This window comes from Anopheles funestus, chromosome 2RL, assembly GCF_943734845.2.
Source record: "Anopheles funestus chromosome 2RL, idAnoFuneDA-416_04, whole genome shotgun sequence".
Classification (NCBI taxonomy): Eukaryota; Metazoa; Arthropoda; class Insecta; order Diptera; family Culicidae; genus Anopheles; species Anopheles funestus.
This window is the reverse complement of record NC_064598.1, coordinates 26,563,438-26,582,569: the sequence shown is the minus strand read 5'-3', so window position 1 is coordinate 26,582,569 and position 19,132 is coordinate 26,563,438. Positions and strand designations below refer to the sequence as shown.

At 36.3% G+C, this 19,132-nt stretch overlaps 1 long non-coding RNA gene across 3 annotated transcripts; it reads left to right on the top strand.

Annotated features, from left to right (window-relative positions):
• The first annotated feature begins 275 nt into the window (after positions 1-275).
• On the top strand, positions 276-10,508 carry LOC125765354 (uncharacterized). 3 transcript variants are annotated; one of them, XR_007418543.1, is made up of 4 exons: positions 276-508; positions 3,019-4,962; positions 8,370-8,559; positions 10,151-10,508. It is a non-coding gene; the product is annotated as an uncharacterized LOC125765354 (long non-coding RNA). The 3 variants fall into 3 exon arrangements; XR_007418542.1 differs by lacking the exons at positions 3,019-4,962; positions 10,151-10,508 and adding an exon at positions 5,153-6,760 and having other exon boundaries at positions 8,370-8,804; XR_007418541.1 differs by lacking the exon at positions 10,151-10,508 and having other exon boundaries at positions 8,370-8,804.
• Positions 10,509-19,132: the final 8,624 nt, after the last annotated feature.

Below are 19,132 nucleotides of genomic sequence, written 5' to 3'. Positions count from 1 at the left end.
GATCCGTTGGATACCGACCGAGTTATAGGCAAAATTTGGTGCAAAAATGAGGAAAATTTTCATTTTTTTTTAATTTTTTGATTTTTTTTATTATTTTTCACTCTGTTTTTATTTCAAGCATTATTAGAGTGAAAAGAAACTCATTGCAACCCATTGGCATTAAAATGAAACAATTTAATTTTTTTTGCAAAATTTCCCAAAAAAATCGTAAGGGGTAAGCCTTATGAAATTTTCGAGTGGAAAATTTTTTTGAATTTTTTTTTCTGAATTTTATTCTTTTTTTTAATTTAAAGCACTATTTAAGTGAAAAGAAACTTATTGCAACAAATTCCCATCAAAATATATCACATTTAAAATTTTTGCTACATTGCTCAAAAATGAGGACAATTTTACATTTTCTCAAACAGGGTAAGGAACTTGGTTCCTCGAATAACTTCTGGCACAGACATCTGAGGGCATGGCTGTCCAAGAAGAAAATGTAGCCATTGTTGCCATCTATCGACCACAGGTTAAAGTTTGGTGATCCGTTGGACACCGACCGAGTTATAGGCAAAATTTGGTGCAAAAATGAGGAAAATTTTACATTTTCTCAAACAGGGTAAGGAACTTAGTTCCTCGAATAACTTCTGGCACAGACATCTAAGGGCATGGCTGTCCAAGAAGAAAATGTAGCCATTGGTGCCATCTATCGACCACAGGTTAAAATTTGGCGATCCGTTGGATACCGACCGAGTTATAGGCAAAAGTTGGTGCAAAAATGAGGAAAATTTTACATTTTCTCAAACAGGGTAAGGAACTTGGTTCCTCGAATAACTTCTGGCACAGACATCTAAGGGCATGGCTGTCCAAGAAGAAAATGTAGCCATTGTTGCCATCTATCGACCACAGGTTAAAGTTTGGCGCTCCGTTGGATACCGACCGAGTTATAGGCAAAATTTGGTGCAAAAATGAGGAAAATTTTCATTTTTTTTTAATTTTTTGATTTTTTAAATAATTTTTCACTCTTTTTTTATTTCAAGCATTATTAGAGTGAAAAGAAACTCATTGCAACCCATTGGCATTAAAATAAAACAATTTAATTTTTTTTGCAAAATTTCCCAAAAAAATCGTAAGGGGTAAGCCTTATGAAATTTTCGAGTGGAAAATTTGTTTGAATTTTTTTTCTGATTTTTTATTCTTTTTTTAATTTAAAGCACTATTTAAGTGAAAAGAAACTTATTGCAACAAATTCCCATCAAAATATATCACATTTAAAATTTTTGCTACATTGCTCAAAAATGAGGAAAATTTTACATTTTCTCAAACAGGGTAAGGAACTTGGTTCCTCGAATAACTTCTGGCACAGACATCTAAGGGCATGGCTGTCCAAGAAGAAAATGTAGCCATTGTTGCCATCTATCGACCACAGGTTAAAGATTGAAGATTAGTTGGATACCGACCGAGTTATAGGCAAAACTTGGTGCAAAAATGAGGAAAATTTTACATTTTCTCAAACCGGGTATGGAACTTGGTTCCTCGAATAACTTCTGGCACAGACATTTAAGGGCATGGCTGTCCAAGAAGAAAATGTAGCCATTGGTGCCATCTATCGACCACAGGTTAAAGTTTGGCGATCCGTTGGATACCGACCGAGTTATAGGCAAAATTTGGTGCAAAAATGAGGAAAATTTTCATTTTTTTTTAATTTTTTGATTTTTTAAATAATTTTTCACTCTTTTTTTATTTCAAGCATTATTAGAGTGAAAAGAAACTCATTGCAACCCATTGGCATTAAAATAAAACAATTTAATTTTTTTTGCAAAATTTCCCAAAAAAATCGTAAGGGGTAAGTCTTATGAAATTTTCGAGTGGAAAATTTTTTTATTTTTTTTCTGATTTTTTTATTCTTTTTTTAATTTAAAGCACTATTTAAGTGAAAAGAAACTTATTGCAACAAAATCCCATCAAAATATATCACATTTAAATTTTTTGCTACATTGCTCAAAAATGAGGAAAATTTTACATTTTCTCAAACAGGGTAAGGAACTTGGTTCCTCGAATAACTTCTGGCACAGACATCTAAGGGCATGGCTGTCCAAGACGAAAATGTAGCCATTGGTGCCATCTATCGACCACAGGTTAAAGTTTGGCGATCCGTTGGATACCGACCGAGTTATAGGCAAAATTTGGTGCAAAAATGAGGAAAATTTTACATTTTCTCAAACAGGGTAAGGAACTTGGTTCCTCGAATAACTTCTGGCACAGACATCTAAGGGCATGGCTGTCCAAGAAGAAAATGTAGCCATTGGTGCCATCTATCGACCACAGGTTAAAGTTTGGCGATTCGTTGGATACCGACCGAGTTATAGGCGAAATTTGGTGCAAAAATGAGGAAAATTTTCATTTTTTTTTTAATTTTTTGATTTTTTTTTATTATTTTTCACTCTTTTTTTATTTCAAGCATTATTAGAGTGAAAAGAAACTCATTGCAACCCATTGGCATTAAAATAAAACAATTTAATTTTTTTGCAAAATTTCCCAAAAAAATCGTAAGGGGTAAGCCTTATGAAATTTTCGAGTAGAAAATTTTTTTGAATTTTTTTTCTGATTTTTTATTCTTTTTTTAATTTAAAGCACTATTTAAGTGAAAAGAAACTTATTGCAACAAATTCCCATCAAAATATATCACATTTAAATTTTTTGCTACATTGCTCAAAACTGAGGAAAATTTTACATTTTCTCAAACAGGGTAAGGAACTTGGTTCCTCGAATAACTTCTGGCACAGACATCTAAGGGCATGGCTGTCCAAGAAAAAAATGTAGCCATTGTTGCCATCTATCGACCACAGGTTAAAGTTTGGCGATCCGTTGGATACCGACCGAGTTATAGGCAAAACTTGGTGCAAAAATGAGGAAAATTTTACATTTTCTCAAACAGGGTAAGGAACTTGGTTCCTCGAATAACTTCTGGCACAGACATCTAAGGGCATGGCTGTCCAAGAAAAAAATGTAGCCATTGTTGCCATCTATCGACCACAGGTTAAAGTTTGGCGATCCGTTGGATACCGACCGAGTTATAGGCAAAACTTGGTGCAAAAATGAGGAAAATTTTACATTTTCTCAAACAGGGTAAGGAACTTGGTTCCTCGAATAACTTCTGGCACAGACATCTAAGGGCATGGCTGTCCAAGAAGAAAATGTAGCCATTGGTGCCATCTATCGACCACAGGTTAAAGTTTGGCGATCCGTTGGATACCGACCGAGTTATAGGCAAAATTTGGTGCAAAAATGAGGAAAATTTTCTTTTTTTTTTTATTTTTAGATTTTTTTTATTATTTTTCACTCTTTTTTTATTTTAATCATTATTAGAGTGAAAAGAAACTCATTGCAACCCATTGGCATTAAAATAAAACAATTTAATTTTTTTTGCAAAATTTCCCAAAAAAATCGTTAGGGGTAAGCCTTATGAAATTTTCGAGTGGAAAATTTTTTTGAATTTTTTTTCTGATTTTTTATTCTTATTTTAATTTAAAGCACTATTTAAGTGAAAAGAAACTTATTGCAACAAAATCCTATCAAAATATATCACATTTAAAATTTTTGCTACATTGCTCAAAAATGAGGAAAATTTTACATTTTCTCAAACAGGGTAAGGAACTTGGTTCCTCGAATAACTTCTGGCACAGACATCTAAGGGCATGGCTGTCCAAGAAGAAAATGTAGCCATTGGTGCCATCTATCGACCACAGGTTAAAGTTTGGCGATCCGTTGGATACCGACCGAGTTATAGGCAAAATTTGGTGCAAAAATGAGGAAAATTTTCTTTTTTTTTTTAATTTTTTGATTTTTGTAAATAATTTTTCACTCTTTTTTTATTTCAAGCATTATTAGAGTGAAAAGAAACTCATTGCAACCCATTGGCATTAAAATAAAACAATTTAATTTTTTGTGCAAAATTTCCCAAAAAAATCGTAAGGGGTAAGCCTTATGAAATTTTCGAGTGGAAAATTTTTTTGAATTTTTTTTCTGATTTTTTTATTCTTTTTTTAATTTAAAGCACTATTTAAGTGAAAAGAAACTTATTGCAACAAAATCCCATCAAAATATATCACATTTAAATTTTTTGCTACATTGCTCAAAAATGAGGAAAATTTTACATTTTCTCAAACAGGGTAAGGAACTTGGTTCCTCGAATAACTTCTGGCACAGACATCTAAGGGCATGGCTGTCCAAGACGAAAATGTAGCCATTGGTGCCATCTATCGACCACAGGTTAAAGTTTGGCGATCCGTTGGATACCGACCGAGTTATAGGCAAAATTTGGTGCAAAAATGAGGAAAATTTTACATTTTCTCAAACAGGGTAAGGAACTTGGTTCCTCGAATAACTTCTGGCACAGACATCTAAGGGCATGGCTGTCCAAGAAGAAAATGTAGCCATTGGTGCCATCTATCGACCACAGGTTAAAGTTTGGCGATTCGTTGGATACCGACCGAGTTATAGGCGAAATTTGGTGCAAAAATGAGGAAAATTTTCATTTTTTTTTTAATTTTTTGATTTTTTTTTATTATTTTTCACTCTTTTTTTATTTCAAGCATTATTAGAGTGAAAAGAAACTCATTGCAACCCATTGGCATTAAAATAAAACAATTTAATTTTTTTGCAAAATTTCCCAAAAAAATCGTAAGGGGTAAGCCTTATGAAATTTTCGAGTAGAAAATTTTTTTGAATTTTTTTTCTGATTTTTTATTCTTTTTTTAATTTAAAGCACTATTTAAGTGAAAAGAAACTTATTGCAACAAATTCCCATCAAAATATATCACATTTAAATTTTTTGCTACATTGCTCAAAACTGAGGAAAATTTTACATTTTCTCAAACAGGGTAAGGAACTTGGTTCCTCGAATAACTTCTGGCACAGACATCTAAGGGCATGGCTGTCCAAGAAAAAAATGTAGCCATTGTTGCCATCTATCGACCACAGGTTAAAGTTTGGCGATCCGTTGGATACCGACCGAGTTATAGGCAAAACTTGGTGCAAAAATGAGGAAAATTTTACATTTTCTCAAACAGGGTAAGGAACTTGGTTCCTCGAATAACTTCTGGCACAGACATCTAAGGGCATGGCTGTCCAAGAAAAAAATGTAGCCATTGTTGCCATCTATCGACCACAGGTTAAAGTTTGGCGATCCGTTGGATACCGACCGAGTTATAGGCAAAACTTGGTGCAAAAATGAGGAAAATTTTACATTTTCTCAAACAGGGTAAGGAACTTGGTTCCTCGAATAACTTCTGGCACAGACATCTAAGGGCATGGCTGTCCAAGAAGAAAATGTAGCCATTGGTGCCATCTATCGACCACAGGTTAAAGTTTGGCGATCCGTTGGATACCGACCGAGTTATAGGCAAAATTTGGTGCAAAAATGAGGAAAATTTTCTTTTTTTTTTTATTTTTAGATTTTTTTTATTATTTTTCACTCTTTTTTTATTTTAATCATTATTAGAGTGAAAAGAAACTCATTGCAACCCATTGGCATTAAAATAAAACAATTTATTTTTTTTTGCAAAATTTCCCAAAAAAATCGTTAGGGGTAAGCCTTATGAAATTTTCGAGTGGAAAATTTTTTTGAATTTTTTTTCTGATTTTTTATTCTTATTTTAATTTAAAGCACTATTTAAGTGAAAAGAAACTTATTGCAACAAATTCCCATCAAAATATATCACATTTAAAATTTTTGCTACATTGCTCAAAAATGAGGACAATTTTACATTTTCTCAAACAGGGTAAGGAACTTGGTTCCTCGAATAACTTTTGGCACAGACATCTGCGGACATGGCCGTCCAAGAAGAAAATGTAGCCATTGATGTCATCTATTGACCACAGGTAAAAGATAGGCGATCCGTTGGATACCGATCGAGTTATAGGCAAAACTTGGTGCAAAAATGAGGAAAATTTTACATTTTCTCAAACAGGGTAAGGAACTTGGTTCCTCGAATAACTTCCGGCACAGACATCTGAGGGCATGGCTGTCCAAAAAGAAAATGTAGCCATTAATGCCATCTATCGACCACAGGTTAAAGTTTGGCGATCCGTTGGATACCGACCGAGTTATAGGCAAAATTTGGTGCAAAAATGAGGAAAATTTTACATTTTCTCAAACAGGGTAAGGAACTTGGTTCCTCGAATAACTTCTGGCACAGACATCTAAGGGCATGGCTGTCCAAGAAGAAAATGTAGCCATTGGTGCCATCTATCGACCACAGGTTAAAGTTTGGCGATTCGTTGGATACCGACCGAGTTATAGGCGAAATTTGGTGCAAAAATGAGGAAAATTTTCTTTTTTTTTAATTTTTTGATTTTTTTTTATTATTTTTCACTCTTTTTTTATTTCAAGCATTATTAGAGTGAAAAGAAACTCATTGCAACCCATTGGCATTAAAATAAAACAATTTAATTTTTTTGCAAAATTTCCCAAAAAAATCGTAAGGGGTAAGCCTTATGAAATTTTCGAGTGGAAAATTTTTTTGAAATTTTTTTCTGATTTTTTATTCTTTTTTAATTTAAAGCACTATTTAAGTGAAAAGAAACTTATTGCAACAAATTCCCATCAAAATATATCACATTTAAATTTTTTGCTACATTGCTCAAAACTGAGGAAAATTTTACATTTTCTCAAACAGGGTAAGGAACTTGGTTCCTCGAATAACTTCTGGCACAGACATCTAAGGGCATGGCTGTCCAAGAAAAAAATGTAGCCATTGTTGCCATCTATCGACCACAGGTTAAAGTTTGGCGATCCGTTGGATACCGACCGAGTTATAGGCAAAACTTGGTGCAAAAATGAGGAAAATTTTACATTTTCTCAAACAGGGTAAGGAACTTGGTTCCTCGAATAACTTCTGGCACAGACATCTAAGGGCATGGCTGTCCAAGAAGAAAATGTAGCCATTGTTGCCATCTATCGACCACAGGTTAAAGTTTGGCGATCCGTTGGATACCGACCGAGTTATAGGCAAAATTTGGTGCAAAAATGAGGAAAATTTTCTTTTTTTTTTATTTTTAGATTTTTTTTATTATTTTTCACTCTTTTTTTATTTTAATCATTATTAGAGTGAAAAGAAACTCATTGCAACCCATTGGCATTAAAATAAAACAATTTAATTTTTTTTGCAAAATTTCCCAAAAAAATCGTTAGGGGTAAGCCTTATGAAATTTTCGAGTGGAAAATTTTTTTGAATTTTTTTTCTGATTTTTTATTCTTTTTTTAATTTAAAGCACTATTTAAGTGAAAAGAAACTTATTGCAACAAATTCCCATCAAAATATATCACATTTAAAATTTTTGCTACATTGCTCAAAAATGAGGACAATTTTACATTTTCTCAAACAGGGTAAGGAACTTGGTTCCTCGAATAACTTCTGGCACAGACATCTGCGGACATGGCCGTCCAAGAAAAAAATGTAGCCATTGATGCCATCTATCGACCACAGGTTAAAGTTTGGCGATCCGCTGGATACCGACCGAGTTATAGGCAAAACTTGGTGCAAAAATGAGGAAAATTTTACATTTTCTCAAACAGGGTAAGGAACTTGGTTCCTCGAATAACTTCTGGCACAGACATCTAAGGGCATAGCTGTCCAAGAAGAAAATGTAGCCATTGGTGCCATCTATCGACCACAGGTTAAAGTTTGGCGATCCGTTGGATACCAACCGAGTTATAGGCAAAATTTGGTGCAAAAATGAGGAAAATTTTACATTTTCTCAAACAGGGTAAGGAACTTGGTTCCTCGAATAACTTCTGGCACAGACATCTAAGGGCATGGCTGTCCAAGAAGAAAATGTAGCTATTGGTGCCATCTATCGACCACAGGTTAAAGTTTGGCGATTTGTTGGATACCGACCGAGCTATAGGCAAAATTTGGTGCAAAAATGAGGAAAATTTTCATTTTTTTTTTATTTTTAGATTTTTTTTATTATTTTTCACTCTTTTTTTATTTTAAGCATTATTAGAGTGAAAAGAAACTCATTGCAACCCATTGGCATTAAAATAAAACAATTTAATTTTTTTTGCAAAATTTCCCAAAAAAATCGTTAGGGGTAAACCTTATGAAATTTTCGGGTGGAAAATTTTTTTGAATTTTTTTTCTGATTTTTTATTCTTTTTTTAATTTAAAGCACTATTTAAGTGAAAAGAAACTTATTGCAACAAATTCCCATCAAAATATATCACATTTAAAATTTTTGCTACATTGCTCAAAAATGAGGAAAATTTTACATTTTCTCAAACAGGGTAAGGAACTTGGTTCCTCGAATAACTTCTGGCACAGACATCTAGGGGCATGGCTGTCCAAGAAGAAAATGTAGCCATTGGTGCCATCTATCGACCACAGGTTAAAGTTTGGCGATCCGTTGGATACCGACCGAGTTATAGGCAAAACTTGGTGCAAAAATGAAGAAAATTTTACATTTTCTCAAACAGGGTAAGGAACTTGGTTCCTCGAATAACTTCTGGCACAGACATCTAAGGGCATAGCTGTCCAAGAAGAAAATGTAGCCATTGGTGCCATCTATCGACCACAAGTTAAAGTTTGGCGATCCGTTGGATACCGACCGAGTTATAGGCAAAATTTGGTGCAAAAATGAGGAAAATTTTCATTTTTTTTGAATTTTTTGATTTTTTTTATTATTTTTCACTCTTTTTTTATTTTAATCATTATTAGAGTGAAAAGAAACTCATTGCAACCCATTGGCATTAAAATAAAACAATTTAATTTTTTTTGCAAAATTTCCCAAAAAAATCGTTAGGGGTAAACCTTATGAAATTTTCGGGTGGAAAATTTTTTTGAATTTTTTTTCTGATTTTTTATTCTTTTTTTAATTTAAAGCACTATTTAAGTGAAAAGAAACTTATTGCAACAAATTCCCATCAAAATATATCACATTTAAAATTTTTGCTACATTGCTCAAAAATGAGGAAAATTTTACATTTTCTCAAACAGGGTAAGGAACTTGGTTCCTCGAATAACTTCTGGCACAGACATCTGCGGACATGGCCGTCCAAGAAAAAAATGTAGCCATTGATGCCATCTATCGACCACAGGTTAAAGTTTGGCGATCCACTGGATACCGACCGAGTTATAGGCAAAACTTGGTGCAAAAATGAGGAAAATTTTACATTTTCTCAAACAGGGTAAGGAACTTGGTTCCTCGAATAACTTCTGGCACAGACATCTAAGGGCATAGCTGTCCAAGAAGAAAATGTAGCCATTGGTGCCATCTATCGACCACAAGTTAAAGTTTGGCGATCCGTTGGATACCGACCGAGTTATAGGCAAAATTTGGTGCAAAAATGAGGAAAATTTTACATTTTCTCAAACAGGGTAAGGAACTTGGTTCCTCGAATAACTTCTGGCACAGACATCTAAGGGCATGGCTGTCCAAGAAGAAAATGTAGCCATTGGTGCCATCTATCGACCACAGGTTAAAGTTTGGCGATCCGTTGTATACCGACCGAGTTATAGGCAACATTTGGTGCAAAAATGAGGAAAATTTTACATTTTCTCAAACAGGGTAAGGAACTTGGTTCCTCAAATAACTTCTGGCACAGACATCTAAGGGCATGGCTGTCCAAGAAGAAAATGTAGCCATTGATGCCATCTATCGACCACAGGTTAAAGTTTGGCGATCCGTTGGATAAAATTTTGTGCAAAAATGAGGAAAATTTTTATTTTTTTTAATTTTTTGATTTTTTTTATTATTTTTCACTCTTTTTTTATTTCAAGCATTATTAGAGTGAAAAGAAACTCATTGCAACCCATTGGCATTAAAATAAAACAATTTAATTTTTTTTGCAAAATTTCTCAAAAAAATCGTAAGGGGTAAGCCTTATGAAATTTTCGAGTGGAAAATTTGTTTGAATTTTTTTTCTGATTTTTTATTCTTTTTTTAATTTAAAGCACTATTTTAGTGAAAAGAAACTTATTGCAACAAATTCCCATCAAAATATATCACATTTAAAATTTTTGTTACATTGCTCAAAAATGAGGAAAATTTTACATTTTCTCAAACAGGGTAAAGAACTTGGTTCCTCGAATAACTTCTGGCACAGACATCTAAGGGCATGGCTGTCCAAGACGAAAATGTAGCCATTGGTGCCATCTATCGACCACAGGTTAAAGTTTGGCGATCCGTTGGATACCGACCGAGTTATAGGCAAAATTTGGTGCAAAAATGAGGAAAATTTTACATTTTCTCAAACAGGGTAAGGAACTTGGTTCCTCGAATAACTTCTGGCACAGACATCTAAGGGCATGGCTGTCCAAGAAGAAAATGTAGCCATTGGTGCCATCTATCGACCACAGGTTAAAGATTGGCGATCCGTTGGATACCAACCGAGTTATAGCCGAAATTGGTGTAAAAATAAACCTTTTGAAATTTTCAAATTTTTATAATTTTTTTTATTTTTTTTTTTAATTTTTTATCCGTTTTTTATTTAAAGCATTATTTGAATGAAAAGAATCTCATTTCAACTAATTGGCATTAAAATAAATCAATTTATAAAATTTTGCAAAACTGCTCAAAAAAAAGTTAAGGATTTTTTAATTTTTTAATTTTGTTATAATTTTTTTTATTATTTTCTTTATTTAATGCATCATTTTAGTGAAAAAAACCCATTTCAATCAATTCGCATTAAAATAAATCAATTTATAAAATTTTGCTAAATTATTCCAAAAAAAGGTAAGGGTTTAGCCTTAGAAGATTGTCAAATTTATAGATTTTTTTTTGGGAAATTTACACGAGATGAGCTTTGTTTCGAATTCACAGCCATTTTTCAGGTTCAAAATAGTATTCATATTCATAAATAATTATATACAACTCTACGTTCTTTAAAAAACAAAAAGGCATTCGATTTTTTTAAACTTTACAATATTTAATGATACTCAACCGATGTAATTTTTTATTTGCTATTTGTTTCTCTTGTTATTGCCAGCAAAATTGAGCTATCCTGGCCACCATTACAAAAAACAGTCATAGCGTCAAGTCGTGCATCGAATAGCGATTTTTCACTGAAAATACACGTTTAGCGACTTTTCGCAAATTGTTATATGTAGTTGCGCAAAAATTTTCTGAATCGCGTTCGTAAACGCAACAATTGCTAAACGTTTAGTGACGTGATAACACTACAAACGCAAGAGAGATCTTGGTGTACCATTTTTGGCTTTCTTTGAATTTATTTACCCGTAGTAGGGTAGTCAAACCGTCAACAAGTCTCGTCAACCCGAAAATCATAATTTAATCGAAGATAAATGTTAAAAATAAATTAATGTTAAATTAATGTTAGTGATAAATTTAATTGAAGATAAATGGAAACATCGAACGAGGATTAGGAATTCGAGGTTTAGGAAACGAGGAACAAAAGCATTCAATTTATCAACATTGATATGCAAAATCAATCCGGTGAGACTGTTTGAATTTACACGACATTGTCTTTAATGCTTGTTATTCTTGTTGCAATTTATAGGATTCTTCAGGATGTAAACGTAATTTAAAAAAACACGTTTAAAGGATGCTAATGACGAATGTCGACCAAATTATTACGTAACTAAGAGGGGGTTTATGTAACGATGCTTCCAGTGTTACGTTTTGTTGCGATAACGGAGAAAGGGGTAAAAAAAGCTCAATTTTAGCGTTAATAGTTAAACGATCCTTAATTAAACCGTTTCGTTTTGTCTGCTTTGTTTGTATAGAAACTACCCATTGGAAAGCGCAACATTATTTAATAAGAGATTTGCAATAATAAATAATTAATTCATTTGCCATCACAAAACACTGTATTAAATGAAATAACATTGCATTGTATTTTCCCTTCAGTAAAAATGGAAAAATGTAAACCAATCGTATTCAAACTACGGAGGATTATTTTATAAGCATTAAAATGAACATAAATGCAACAAAGCCAGTTGGAGGAATTAATAAATATGGATTGAAGTTTATATTATTTTATTACATGATTACGGCTTTTGCCGTATTGTCAGCCAAATATGGATTGAAGTATTGTGAACTAAAGCTATTTACAACCAATAAGCACTCTTTTTCTACAACAAAAAAAACACACAACTGGTACGTTTGTATAAAACCACACACAAAAAAAGAAAAGCGAGTAATATTCATTATTAATTCTCTAAAATTCACCACACAAAGCAAAAAAGGAGGAAAAAAATGATGTGCCTCAAATTTTTGACCAAATGCGTTCACGTGAATTCAATGTAATTGCCTCCATGTGTATTGGACCAGCGCAAGCCCGCTCAGTGTGTGGACAAGCTTCCATTTTACCTGGCATTGGTTTTGATGTGTTAACAAAAACAAAGCAAAGCAACGAAACAAACAAAACAATGAAAGCAAAAAAGAAAAAGACAAACCACCACAGCCAACGCCAACATCTAATATTTATCTTGTTTTGATGGTTGAAGTTTGCGCTGCCAAAACAAATCCAAACCTTCGAATGGCGAATGTCCATTTCAGACGGCATTCGTAACAATGCGCAAATACGTGAGCATACGTGAGCATGCTGGTACGGTACACAAATAATGTAGCAGAGCTATAGCCAGCAACGAAAAAAAGCAGGAATTTTACTGTGTAGCTTAGCGCGGCATGATCGTTTGCGAAGGCTTGATCGGGGGAAAAGAAGATGAGGCTATTTGGGGGGAATGACTAGGGGAAGTTAGATAGATTTGGCATAGAACGACACTCGACCAAACGTGTGTGTGTGCTTATGTGTGAGTGTGTGCGTGAGTTGTACTTTTCACTGATTTTGAGTAACTCTCAGGAACAGCTTCGAGACACTTTTGCGAGATTTATCATCAAAATGGTAAAGTTTTGTGCACTTGACAATGATGGCGCTGTGATGTTGTTTGCAATACCCTCCCCTCAACAGCTTTCCCTGACCCGATTGCCATTTTGGTGTTGGTGAAAAACTTTTCCCTATCGAAAGAATCAAGTGACAATGGTGAGGTAACGAAGAAGAGCGCAAGAGCAAACCCGCGCGAGGGAAAAGGGTGTGCAGAAATAAGAACCTTTCCTTCAAATTACCAACCAAACGATGATTGCTAGTCTGGTAAGTCCACACTCTTTTGAGGCGGAACTTGGGCAGAAGAAAAGCGAGATAGTAATTTTTGCTGACGCTCGACAACTTCGATCCGTCCGGTTTCATTTTCTGCGCTCTGGCTCTAATGATGATGATGCGTAGCCGACTTGCTTGATTTTAAATCCCATCTCCATCCGTTTGCCTTCCATTCGCTTGGCCAACGCGTTAACTCACGTCAAGATCGCAATAGTGTGCGAGCGATTAAATGGCATCTTATCTGAAATAGAAAATCTATCATCCTGTCCCAAAAACCGACTCCCCTCGCAGCTTTGAGAGGTTTGTCATTTGAGTCGGTCGTGCAGGTAAAATGAAGAAGGAAACCCAGAGTACAGTGAAAAAGTTTCTTCCATCGTACGGACGGATTGATTGGTACGGGAGCAAGGTTTTCTTGCGTCTTTTGCCGGGAAAAGTTCTTCGTCCGCTTGGACGTAGAAAGAAGTCAACAGCTCAAAGAACGCTTTCTAATGGATTTCCGGACTATCCCGATGGACTCTCGCTGTTGACCGATAGACTTGTACCAGGAAGGCGGAGGCGAAGTTTCCAAGAGCCCAACACCGGATAAGATGGGAAACCCGGTTCGGGTAAAAGCAAAATGCTTAAATCAACGTATAATTAGTGTTCGATTTTAATCTCGTTTAGTCCCCTTTTTAAACTTACGATACACTGTTGACTCGGCACGGCCTATCTTTACCCAGTGCTGTGCTACAAGCGCCGTTTATTTGCTACCCGGTCAAGAAGATTGAACGAAATTAAACAACCATCCCATTCGATAATGAAACGCACAAGATACGAAACACATCCGCCCTAACGTCGCATCAAAAGGTTTCTCCGAAAATGTGATTGAAGTTGGTACTGTGTGTACCATCGCTTTGGCCCGATTGTTCGTACTGGTGCTAGCTAGCCCGAGGCAAACAATCACGGCCAGTGTCACATGTCCCATTTTATGATTAGTTTGTTTGGCTCGAAGTTTCACGTGCACCAACGGCTAGGTGTGGCTTACGCTTACGGTACGGCAAATGCACACCGGTAACGAAACCGAACCGAATATGAGTGATTTAAATTAAATTCTTGAGAAACTGGATTTTCTCAAGTGCTCGGTGTCATCGTTTGGGATGAGTACACACCCGGCGGTCCGGCGGTCCGGGGGTTATGGATTTTATGCCACTGGCTTTAGATATGGATCAAATTGGATAGCTCGATGGTAATTTCAATCTGCACACTCTTCACCCGGTCACATGTGTGTGGACGAATGATGCATAAATCAACCGATTTCTTGAAGCGCCGTGTAAACGGTAGACCATAGCAGGGGGTAGAGAATTATTATCGACACAGAGCAGACATCCAGATAGTACCAGCTATCTTTTGGCTGGGTCAAGGGTCTAATTCAGGTTGGTCATTTAATTCGATTCCAAGCGTAAGATATGTCTGCATTAGGAAGATCCAAATATTGTCCTTGTCGTATGGCTGAAGAGTTAGGATCAATGTTTTATACGCCATGGAAGTTTCATTGATTTGACAAACATAATTTGAAAAGTTTGAAATTTTATTCGTTTTAGGAATCTACTGCCATGGAAACCAATCTAATTTGGATCTACCTTTCCGTAGTAAAGTCACACGATCTTCATTTAATATGCATGTTCAAACAAGCAGATCGTTACGCTAAATAAGAAGCGAGATTTACAGAACGCCTAAAGCTATGCAATCTGCATTTCATAATTGCTTTCAATACTGTTGGTGGTAGTTAATTTAGCGCTTTTTAATGCTAATTACTGTAGGTAATCCTTCTCTTCTTCGCCATGATAACTTCACCAGGACTTTATTCTAACTAGTTGAGAAGAAAAGAACATCGTTATTGCATTTTACACTGATAATGAATTGGTGGCTTAAAGCACAAGCACATTGAAAACGAAAATGTTTAATTGGTTCTTCAACAGATCGTTATAAACATCCATTGCCCGCTTCAGCTTCAGCCCTTTGAGTTTTGAAATAGAAGTAAAGCAAAAACAAAGCATCGTTAATTGACTGCTCAAAAGCAAAAACCAAAACCACACACACACAAACGGTTCATCTCGTTCGTACTATTAGCTTGTTGTTGGTGGAGAGCCATTTTTATTTCACCATAAACCTTGCTATATATGTTTTCGAGTGTTTGTGTGCGGATAGCTGTCGGTGCCAAACACACGAAACCGCTGGAAGCACTTTCCCGTTCGCGGATTTCGCTTTTGACGAGCAATATTTATTACTTCAATTCAATACTTTTGCACAAAATGAAGTGGGGCAATCAAAATAATCGTTCGAAAATGGTCACACACACATGCGTCCGTGTATATGTACGTCAGCCAAGCAGACCCCATTCGTGTTTCGATCCATAAATACTTTCATGCACAGCCGTATGTCCTGGAGTGGCGCCGCGGATTGAGATATTTTACACTCGCTTCTTTCACATTAATTTTTGCGCAATATTTTTCCCCAGCCGGCCCTCGGGTGGTGAAATGTATTCGATTCATCATCCGTGCCAATAATAGAATCGGCGTCGATTTCCGTACCCATTCATTCTTTCCCATCCCTGGCGTGGCCACTTTCATTCCCCTCCATCCTCCCTGGCCGACCTTTTTGTACACTTCTATGGGTTTTGGGTTTTAATGGTGCTCTGGTTGCACTGAACAGCGTATGCAATAAGCGCTGCATCCGATTGATGGTGGAATCGATTTTTGATGTGAACCGTTTTATGATGTGTACACGGGGGGGAAAAAATAAAACTTTTTTGTTTCGTTTGATTCCTTTTTTTATCTCCAACTCCATCCACATTAATGCATACATCAACGTCAAGAGCACTATGAGGTGGGTTGGTTTGGTTAATGCAATCACGTGATATATGTAGGGAATGATGACTTTCCCTTTGTTTCGTACGCCATTCCGGTGTCCGCAGGAAGCGTCGAAGAATTTCATTCCGCGGAACGCATTTTCAGCGCTAGAATAAAGAAGGTAATTAAATTGTAAAATGATGAAAAATCAAACAAAACTCGACAGGCCGATACAATATTCCGTAAGCACAACAACAACAACACATTGCTGAAGCAATTTTTAAACGAACCAAACAATGGAAGCGTCTGTGAACTGTCCGTTAATGATTGCCGAAATACGAAACGCGGTGTGCTAAAGATGGTTCATTTTATGGAAAAGCTTACTATTTTTTTTTGCACTGCCCTGTAGAGAGGAATGATAGGTACATTGAAACTCGTTATTAATTCCAAACTCACATTTTCAATTGAAACATCATTGTTCCAGATTTTAGCAGCTATCATCGTACGGTTGATTGATGGATGTTTTTAAAAATTATATAAATTACAGCTTATTGTCTTCTTTGGAGTATTATCCATCTTTTCAGATATTTTATGTGAGATTGGGAAAGACGTAATTTTTATCATTAAATAACACATCAGGCCTTGAATTTATATTTACCTAATTAACTGCTAATTAATTTAACTGCTACAGTTAAATTAATTACATTTCATTACCTTAAATCATATCAAAATTGATCGTTCATGTTACTAGACGAGTTAAAGCATTTAAAGTATAATTTAAATCAGTATTTTTAATCTTTAATTAACTTCCTTATTTAATTCCGAAATCATGTCTAGGCGACTGTAATTAATATGTCTCCCTAACTGGCAATAAACAGTTGGAATGCAATTCCTTAAAACCATCATTTTACCTTAAGCATTCGAATGGCATTCCACCAAAGCAAAGGAATGGATTTTTTTTGTACGCATCAGTTAACATATGCGATTATGCATCACCATTCGTTTTTGGTAAAGTTTGCTTACATTCCATGGGTTTAAAAAATCAATAGCACAACATCACATGATGCTATAATTCTTCCAGCCTTATGATGTGATGTGATGTTCTCAATACAAAAAAAAACGAATACCATTTTATTTACATTTACCTTTACTTCTCAATCGGTGAACGTAACACATACGCATGGGTTTTCCTTTTCTCCCTCCCATATGACTCCCATATGGGTACGGAACGTAAAAATCACGTGCCAGCGGTTAGGAAATAAACGTGATCACAAATCATACATTACTACTCAATTATCTCGTACCTTCGATCGGGTGCAGTTCCTAATAACGCGGCAACATATCGGGATCGGCACAATGGTGAAGGAGAAACACATTTATTTACCCTCCCGCCGCATCTGACCCTCTCATCACCCGGCTCCTTCTTTGGTAAGGGTGGCACAAAGCGCATGATGATTTTTCTTTTATTAATTCATTTTCCCCCCAAAAACACAAATACACGCAAAAGACAGAATTTATACATCAGGAAGATTGTGCCAAACACGGACTGTTCGGAAGCCCGATTGTTGATCCTTCGAATTTAGGGGGTAAATGGTCGAAGCGTTTACGTTTGTCCCCCGTTGCCCCATGTCGCTAATGCGACGACTTTTCACACGCTTCCAGTGTTCCATGGTTGGCGGAAGGTTCGAATCTCTGCATTACCAATAAAGTTGCTAGCTTACGTGTTGTTGGTTAGAAACATCGTTCGGAAGATGGCCATTTTCTTCAATTTTGGGTTTGCTGATATCGGTATTTCCCTTACCACGCTTTGCCATGTTTCATTCGTCCGGGGGTTCGGGGAGCAAAACAAGAAAACTTATTTTTTACATCATAATCGATTTGCCATAATTTTGTCATACGATTCGGGGATTTACGAGAGAAAGCAAAACCAAAAATATCGTTGTGTGGGTGGGTGAAAGGTATAAGGGGAGAGAGAAAAAACCGTCCCCTCCTTTCCAACACACACGCACACATTCAAAGGCCCAACATCAATCTCGGGGTCGTTTCGTACGTTCGTTTGGCTTCGTTTGCTTTATGTGTTTTGTTTTAGATTCATCTTGCCTATCTTGCCGCAACGAACGATACGCCCCGTATATTTTGTTTTTTTTTTCGAGAGTTATGGAAAATGGAACCGTTTCTCCGTTGTTCCTTACCCGTCCCCACTCACCCTTCCCGGTGTAGTGCCGTGCAGCGTGAACGTTCTATTTCGAATTTCATCAAAGTTATCAAATTTATGATTGCCTTCGTTTCGGTTCATGAACCGTGTGGGTGGCAGGGCACGTTGGTACCGATTGTTCTTGGAAGCGAAACAGCGAGGCAGCGGAAGAAGCGACAAGCGACATGGTTTTATACTTTCTGCTCGAATTCTTAATCCTGGCGAAGAAAGCTTGCGAGCCGTATTTCGTGCCGAAGTACGAAATGCAACAACGAACGGAACGGCGAGATGGTGGACTTTGAATTTCAATTTCGTTTCCTTAAATTTTAAGCTCCCCCATCTGAGCTGGGCTAGATCCTTGCTAATTGATTGGATTAAGGGCACGGAAGAAAATGAAGCATCGGAGCAGCGAAATATCTTGGCGGTACCATGATGACCGCAGCATTCAGCATCCTCCCGGTGCGGGGGGAAGCTGGTGGTGGCAGAGCACCAGTAGATTCCGGGATCACTCTTAATTCGCTAATTTATTACCCGAAGCTACCCGGGATGCCAATCACACTGGGTGCTCGGTACTGGATCTAATTAGCACCCTCGATCCCATTCATCATTATTAGGCATCGGAGGCCCCTTCGGGGAGCTCTGACAAACGGGGAAAGGTTTGGTACGGTTTGGTAGGGCTCCCGGTATCAGCCCTTTCGTGTACCGGGCCATGCCCAGGTTTAGGGCATTTTCAATCAATTCATTTTGACCTCCCTTTCGAGCTTTTCCCCGAGGGGGTGGGTTTGGGAGCGATTTTTAATATTCTTAATTGGTACAGTTTTTGGCTGCCGACAGATTTCTGCCGGGGTTGTGCTTATTTTGTTATTTTTTTTTTGTTTTTTTTTTACCAGTTTGTTTTCATTTTCGTTATCGTTTTTTTACACTCGTTGCCCATTTTGGGTCATCGTGGTACGGAGGGAATCGACTGGTGTTGACAGTTTCGGGGCTCTTTGGTTGGTAAAGTACAGTAAA